Genomic DNA, 8,755 nt, shown 5'->3' with positions numbered 1-8,755 from the left:
CTTTCTTGGGCTAAAAGCACTTGGATTTACATCCCAAAGACAAGGCTGGGCTGCCACATGAAATCTACATGTCAATTAATAAACTAGGCAGGCACCTGAAATCTACATCCCAAAGACTAGGCTGGGCCAGAGTCTGCATTTTCAATCTCAAAGGTCAGGCTGGCTAACACCAGAGATCTGCATGTCAAAGACCAGCCAGGCTTCTGTAAGAGAAGGAAAATTGCTCTTTTCAATATACTAAAATTATTTTCTGAAGGCAGTTTGAAGGGGGAAAATATTCCTGTCTGTAGTACAGTCTATGTGGGCTTGCCCTGATAGCTCAGTCCATCCCCAACGACCACTCCTGGGAATATATCCTGAGGATGCAAAAAAGCACAGTAGAAATGAAATCTGTACCTATATATTCACTGCAGCACTGTTCACAACAGCCAAAATCTGAAAACAACCCAAGTGCCCTAAAACAGATGACTGGTTAAAGAAACTTTGGTACACCTACACAATGGAATACTATGCAGCTCTTAGGAGAGATGAAGTCATGAAATTTGCTGATAAATGTAGAGACATGGAGAGTATCATGCTAAGTGAAATGAGTCAGAAAGAGAGGGACAGACATAGAAGGACTGCACTCATTTGTGGAGTATAGAATAACATCACATGAGTCTGACAACCAAGGACAGTAGAAACAAGGGTCACAGTGATTACCCCATAGCTGGAAAACTTCTCCATGAGTGGAAGGGAGAAGGCAGATGGAATAAAGAAGGGATCACTAAGAAAATGATGGCTGGAGGAACCAGTCGGGATAGGAGATGCGTGCCGAAAGTAGATAATGGACCAAACATGATGACCTCTCAGTGTCTGTGTTGCAAGCCATAGTGCCCAAAATTAGAGAGTATGGGGAATATTTTCTGCCATAGAGCCAGGGGGAGGGTGGGATAAGGTGGGTATGTATACCCAGGATATTGGTGGTGGGGAATGTGCATTGGTGGAGGGGTGGGTGTTTGGTCATTGTGAGATTGTAATACAAACATGAAAGCTTGTAACTACCTCACGGTGATTCAATAAAACTAAAAAAAAATTTAAAAAGACAAAAGAAAATAGGGGATCTGGGTAGAGGAGGCCCAGTCCTGATCCGAGCAGACTTGGAGATCTCAGCCACGGGTCCTGCATACCTGGGTTCCTCTGCTGGTTCCTTCACAGGTGGGGCTCAACTGAGATGTGGAGAGTGGACTTGAGCATGGCTGCGGCTGGGTTATGGAGGTTTTTGGCAACCAGCTTTCTGCTTGGGGTGGGGATGGAAACAACCCGCCCCCCTCCGAGGTGCCCCAGTGTGGACAGCCTGGTGCAGGGTCAGGAAATTCAGCCTCACTAAAGTATTTTTAGACAACTAATATTAGAATTTAAATTCTACTTAAAATTTACACTATTTAACTACTACATAAATTCTACACATTTAGCATTATTTAGTAAATAATAGGATATAATTGCCTATATCTTATAATTATCTATATCTATATTGCTTCCTCTGTGCAATATAGCTAAAGATGTCAGACACAATATCACTTGTATCACTCGTAGTCCCATTGATCTTCAATTTGCTAGAGCAAGCACCAGTAATGTTGCCGTTTGTCCCTGCTGTGTGCTAGTGCTGTCCAATGATATCTGCTTGCTCCAGGAACAGGAAGAGCCTCTAATCGTTCATGCAGGGATTTGACGAAGGAATCTGACCATCCAATTGGTGGGCGGCCACATGGTCTTCTGACATCCCATGGAATCCAGTCGGTAACAGCTCTAGTCTAGCGGTCATCTCTGAATCACATTACATATCCGGCCCATCTGATTTTTGATGCCTTGGCAAACGAGACAACATCCCTGATTCTTAATCGATGACAGAGGTCAGAACTCCAGATTGCTTCTCTCACTTGAGTGAGATGTGAGACTCCTAGCATAGCTCTTTTGATTCCTCTTTGTGATACCCGAATAGCACTGTCATTCTGTTTGCATAGGGCCCAGGTGTCTGAGGCGTATGTTATTGCAGGAAGAATGGTGGAATCGAAAAGATGTGCCCGGAGTCAGAGGAGGTTCTTCCTCTTAACCACTTCTTCGACACTCTTGAAGGCATTGCACACTGCTCTCTTCCTCCTGTGCAGTTCTGGCACCAAGTCGTTCCTCATGTTGTTTTCTCAATCCAGGTACACATAGCTGCTGCATTCGGAGATGTTCATTCCATTGAGAGCAAATGGAGCTTCAGGGACTAGTTAGTTTTTTATGAGCATCATCTTGTTGAGATTCAGCTGAAATCCAACCTTTCCTCAATCGTGGTCGAAGTCGGCCATCATTTGTGTCGCTTGGCTAAAGTTTGGCGTTATGAGAATGATGTAATCAGCGAAGCGGAGGTGGTGTAAGTGCTGACCGTCTATCTTCACTCCCATTCCTTCCCATTCCAGTCATTGCATGATGTTCTTGAGGGTGGCATTGAAGAGTTTCAGTGAAATGGATCACTCTGTCGCACCCCTCTCTTTACATCAATGATCACTTCCTTGTAGAATGGTGAGGTCCTGGTGGTGAATCCACAATATAGCTCATGGAGGATTTTGATATACTGAGTTTGAATGCCCTGTTTTGCAAGGGCTTCGATGACCACCTCAGTCTCAACAGAATCAAAGGCCTTCTTTAAGTCGATGAACGTTAGACAGAGAGGCATCTTGAAATCTCGTGAAACTTCAATGAATTTGGTCACTGTTTGGATATGGTCAATCATGCTGAGTCCTTTTAAGAACCTAGCTTGCTTGCATGGTTGTCCTTCGTCTAGTGTTCTGCCTATTCTATTCAGGATGATATGAGTGAACAACTTGTAGATGACAGACAGCAGGCAGATTGGGCAGTAGTTGCTGATGTGGATGTCTCCCTTCTTGTACAACATAACAGTCATACTGGATTTCCACTAGGATGGAACTTTGCGTTCAGACAGGTAGCGAGTGAAGAGCTGAGCCAGTGTATTGATGAGTACTGGAGGCAGATTCTTCAGGTGTTCGGACCTTGTCCGGACCAGTTGTTGTACGCGTCTTTACCAACAAAATTGCATGTCAGATTTTAGAAGGGAGGACGTTGGAAACAACATATCCATCCTGGGGAATTTGGTATGTGCGCAGGTAGACATGGCTGTCAAAGTGATCTGAGTAGAAGTCGTGAATAATCCTCTCCATTGCCTTTCTGGAAGATGTGATAGATCCATCAGGAAGTCGGAGGGCAGTCATCTTGGTCTTGTAGTTGGTGAAGGATAAGCGAGCATTGCAAATACTTTTTTCCATCTTCTGCCACATTGGCCAACACTGTTACTCTTCTCTGAGTTCTTCCTTTATCTCATCTCTGCACAGCTTTGTGAGCTTGGATGTTATCTTGTGGTTGCCTGAGGCTTGTGCCAAATTTCGTTGATGAATGAGCTCGAGAGTTTCTGAAGACAGGCGTCTGTTTGTGGCTTTCTCATTCTCGGCATTCTTTGCACAGTCATGGAGGTACTGAATTACTTGATCATATTCCTCATCAATGTTGTCAAGGACGGCCTCTTCCCATGTTGCTGCAATAGTGCCAAAGAGCTCCCAGTTGGTGGTCATTCTGCGAGTTGCCTTCTTAGACTTAAATTTTGCAGACCTTTCTCCCCACTCTGTGAAGTAGAATTTTGCACAAAGGAGATGGTGGTCTGATCCCGTTTGGAATTTTGGGACAACAGCAACATTGGTCAGGCAAAACTTTCGATTGAATATTATGTTGTGAATTTCATTGTGGAATTATCCACCGGGAGACTCCCATGTCCAGCATTTAGAATTGGCATTCTGGAACTATGACTTACCATGGATGGTCTTGACTGACATGATGAATTCAGACAGTCTCTCACTGTGATCGTTCCATTCTAGGCCATGAGTCCCAATTTAGAGTTCTATAGGCGACCTTCTCAGTCTTCTCTGTTGGCATTGAAATCACCAACAATGATCTTATAGAAGGTGTGGTTCTTTATAGAACTTCTCCATTTCCATGTAGAACCTCTCAATTTCTTCTTTATTGTAGTTGGATGTTGGTGCATAGACGACGAAAATAGAAACTACAGGCAGTGAGACACATCTATTCAAGCGTAATCATCCAATTCGGGTTGTTAGGCATTCGAATGAATCAATGCTCATGGCCAAGTTCATGTTGACAAGGACACTGACATCACCGATGCCTCTGTGTCACATGTTCCGAGGAACAATTCTTCTCCACTGTTGAAAATGGCATGATATGATTGATTTCTTCTTGTTTTGGTCAGACCAATGATGTCGTACTTGATCTTCTGCATTTGCACCATCAGGTCCTCAATGGACGCTTTTGATGCCAGCGTATGTGTGTTGAAAGTACAGACAATCATTTTAGTCTCTCTTCATTTTGGCAGTCTAGTTCATCCCTGAGATTTTTTTCAGCTTCTCCTTGCTCATCTTTCTTAATACTGCTGTATTGGGGGCTCTTTTGGTGTCAGGTGAATGAGGCCCATTGTTGTTACTGTTGTTGGCATATCGAATGCCAATATAAAAGAGACACAATATAAAAAACATAAATAATGAAAGAGGTATCACCGTATCACTGTCATCCCTTTGCTCATTGTTTTGCTCGAGCAGGCACTAGTAATGTCTCCATTGTGAGACTTGTTATAATTATTTTTGGCATATGAAATATGCCACAGATAGCTTGCCAGGCTCTCCGTGTGGGTGATATACTCTTGAGAGCTTGCCAGGCTGTTCAAGAGGAGCAGAGGTATTTAACCTGGGTCAGCCGCGTGCAAGATGAACACCCTACCCACTGTGCTATCGGTCCAGTGCACTAAAAGAAGTAATATCATTAAATGGTCTAATGTTCAGGTAATATTCTTCAACTTTACCTGAAGGTGCTTGGCAGGGCCTTGTCACATTATAATCAAGGTGCACTCTTATGTTGGATTTCTTATTTAAAATGTAAATGTAAATAATAGCATTGATGGTTAATATTTATATAAATATTCTATCAATAAATATGCACATTTTAACAATAGCAACATAAGCAGTGATATTAAATCAGTTGAATTTGAGTAGCTACAACATTGTACTATTTTCTACATATTATCCTTAAAAATGAATAATCTTGCATACTGAGTATTTTCTACAGATGTACTTTTACTCAATTATTTTTTCTACTTGTTTGTGCCAAAGTGGATGATATGGTTCTTTGTATATCACTTGTCATCCTGTTTATCTTCAATTTGTTTGAGTGGGCGCCAATAACATCTCCACTCATCCCTGTCCCATGCTAGTGCAGCCCAATGCACCTGCTCACTCCAGGAACATGACGAGCCTCAAACTGTTCATTCAGGGTCTTGACAAAGAAGTCTCACCATCTTGTTGGTAGGTGGCCACTTGATTTTTTGAGGTCGAGGTCGTCTCTAAATCGCATTATGTGTCCGGCCTCTCTGATTTTTGACGCGTTGGCAAATGAGACAGCATCCCCCCCCCCCCCCGATTCTTTATTATCGATGGAGGTTGGAACTCTGAATTTCTTCTCTCACTTGAGTGAAACATGATAGTCCAGCATAGCTCTTTCAATTCCTCTTTGGGATACCCAAATAGCATTCTCATCCTGTTTTCGTAGGGCCCAGGTCTCTGAGGCATATGTTAGTGCAGGAAGAACAGTGGAGTCGAAAATATGTGCACGGAGTTGGAAGTTCTTTGTCTTCTTAATCACTTCTTTGACACTCCTGAAGGCATTCCATACTGCTCTCTTCCTCCTGCACAGTTCAGATGCCAGGTCTTTTGTCATGTTGAGTTCTCGACCTAGGTACACATAACTGCTGCATTTGGAGAGGTCTGTTCAATTAAGGGCAAATAAAACATCTTTGTATATAATTATTTATTATTTAATTTTAAATATAATTATAGAGCAATATCATAGTGTTAGGGCTTTTGTCTTGGATGCAGCTGGTTTGATTCCTCTATCCCTCCCGGAGAGCCTGGCAAGCTACCGAGAGTATCTCGCCCTCATGGCAGAGCCTAGCAAGCTACCCGTGGCGTATTTGATAAGCCAAAAATAGTAACAAAAGTTTCACAATGGAGATTTTACTGGTACCCACTCGAGCAAATAGATGAGCCAAGGGGTAACAGTGATACAGTGAAATATCTAGTTAATTTAATTCACTAACTCAGGAAAAATAAAAATGCATATGGAACTTTCATTATTTTAATGACTCAGATTTAATAGGGACATGATTTGTTAAAATAAGAGAACCTAAAATTAAGTGTTGTTTATTGATACATTTTTATTAACTGATTTTTTGTGATTAAATATATGTGCAAACTTAATTTTTTTTTATGAGTCACACCTCTTAATACTCAGGCTCTGCACTCAGAAATAACTCCCTTCCATGCTCAAGGAACTATTTGGGATATCAGGAATCAAACCTGAGTCTGTGGCGTGCAAGACAAGTGCCCTACCCACTGTCCTATTGCTCCGCCCTCAACACATTTCACGTTTAGAAAGCAATCTATGACAATGAGCAGAAATGCACGTTGTATTTTGAAATTGTCATTTGCTTTACATTTGAAAATATCATTAATTGGCATTATTGCCTAATATTAAATAATCATTTAAGCCCCAGAGGGACATTTTTATGACTATAATGGAGGAACCAAAGAAAATGGCTAGAGAGGACTGAAGAAAGAAAGAGGAGCTGGAAGAACAACGGAAACTGGGTAATGCTTCTGCCACAGTTGAAGAAGATGGAAAAGACACCAACCCTCATATTCCTCAGTATATATATTCAGTGCCATGGTACATTGATCCATCAAAAAGACCTACTTTGAAGCATCAGAGATCACAACCAGAGAAACAGAAGCAGTATAGCCCATCTGGAGAATGTACAAGAGGGGTGTAAAAGAGAATTCCATAACTACCAAATACCGCAAGGGAGCATGTGAAAACTCTGGGACCATGACACACCAAAAAGTAGACTGCTTTGAGAGACCAAGGCGAGTTGAAGCAAAATTTACAGGGACAAATATAGGTCCTGATGAACATATTCAGCCACAGTTGATGTTTGATTATGATGAAAAGCAGGATCAGTGGAATGGCTATAATGCAGAGAAACACATAAAAATTATGAAAGAATATGCCAAAGTGGATCTAGCAGAACGAACACTGAAAGTCCAAAGACTCCAAGAAGAATTAGCCTCCAGAAAATTAGTGGAACTGGCTTATTCTCCAAAACACCAGTGGGGAGAAGAGGAACCAAATTCTCAGGAGTAAAGGATCCTAACAGTGAAGATGAGGATGACGAAAAATATGCAGAGGACATTGACATGCCTGGACAGAACTTTGATTCCAAGAGATGGATCACTGTCCAAAATCTCAGGATTTTGCAACAAAATCTCAAATATTTGTTGCAAAATATTTGCGGGACTTAGATCCAAATTCTGCTTACTATGATTCCAAAACCAGAGCAATGAGAGAAAATCCCTATTCCCATGCAGGAGAGAATCCAGATGAAGTGAGCTCTGCAGGCGATAACTTTGTTATAGACACGGGTGATACTATTTCAATGGCTGAGACACAGTTGTTCGCTTGGGAAGCCTCTGACAAAGGATCAGAAGTACATATACAAACTGATCCTATGAAATTCGAACTATTGTATAAGTCCTTCAAAGTCAAGGAGACTTCATTGAAGAGCAGCAGAAAACAAGCATCTTAGAAAAGTATGGTGGCCTAGAATATCTGGATGCCCCTCCAGCAGATCTGCTCTTAGCTCAAACCGAATACTATGTAGAATACTCAAGACATGGGACCATCACCAAAGGACAGGAATGGGATGTCACCTGATCCAAGTGCCAGGATTATGTGAAGATCCACAACCACACTCATATTTGGGGATCTTACTGGAAAGATGAAAGATGAGGATACAAGCGTTGTCACTCCTTTTTCAAGTATTCCTGCTATACTGGAAAGGCTGGGAAGGAGGTTGCTAATTCAGAGGAATATATTCTAAGTGATACAACTGAAGGAGAATCAGTGCAAAAGCCTCAAAGTCTTATGGAGATATATCAGGAAAAACTAAAAGAAGAGAAAAAGAAGAAAAAGGAGAAGAAGCATTGAAAGAGTAGTTCAGACATAGATGATGAAGAAAAGAAACACAAAAAGCTGAATAAGGTGCTGAATGCCAAGGAGGCCCACCTTCTTCATGTCAAAAAGATCCTGCAGAAGGATGAGTGGAAGCAGCCGTACAATAATATCTGTGAAACCCAGGAACCCACAGACGAAGAAATGGAGTCCTACAGAATGAAACACCAGAGGCCAGATGACCCTATGGCCTCCTTCTTAGGATAGTAGAGACTAGTCACAGATATCACCCCAGATACACAGTGAACTCAATCTTCCCGGATTCTTGCTGAAGATGAGAAACGGGAAAAATCATGTTTGCTCTTCATGCTGCCTGACTTAAATAATAAAACTTCCAGAGGTTGCATAATAAATTCATTCCTCTCCACAGTGACAATGGACGGGAGCAGTAGAAAGCAGTAGCACAGCTGGTAGGGCATTTGCCTTGCACGCGGCCGAACCGGGTTCGATTCCTCCGTCTCTCTCACAGAGCCCAGCAAGCTATCAGGAGTATCTTGCCTGCACAGCAAAGCCTGGCAAGCTGTGGGGTATTCAATATGCCAAAAACAGTAACAAGTCTCACAATGGAGACGTACTGGCACCTGCTTGA

General features: G+C 42.1%; 1 pseudogene; it reads left to right on the top strand.

Moving 5' to 3' along the window:
- Positions 1–6,673: 6,673 nt before the first annotated feature.
- Positions 6,674–8,373, top strand: LOC101540308 (pre-mRNA-splicing factor SLU7-like; annotated as a pseudogene).
- The last annotated feature ends 382 nt before the right edge of the window (positions 8,374–8,755 follow it).

The sequence above is a fragment of the Sorex araneus genome, chromosome 3 (genome assembly GCF_027595985.1).
Source record: "Sorex araneus isolate mSorAra2 chromosome 3, mSorAra2.pri, whole genome shotgun sequence".
Classification (NCBI taxonomy): Eukaryota; Metazoa; Chordata; class Mammalia; order Eulipotyphla; family Soricidae; genus Sorex; species Sorex araneus.
Note: the sequence above shows the minus strand (reverse complement) of the source record. Positions and strands in the feature narration are given on the sequence as shown.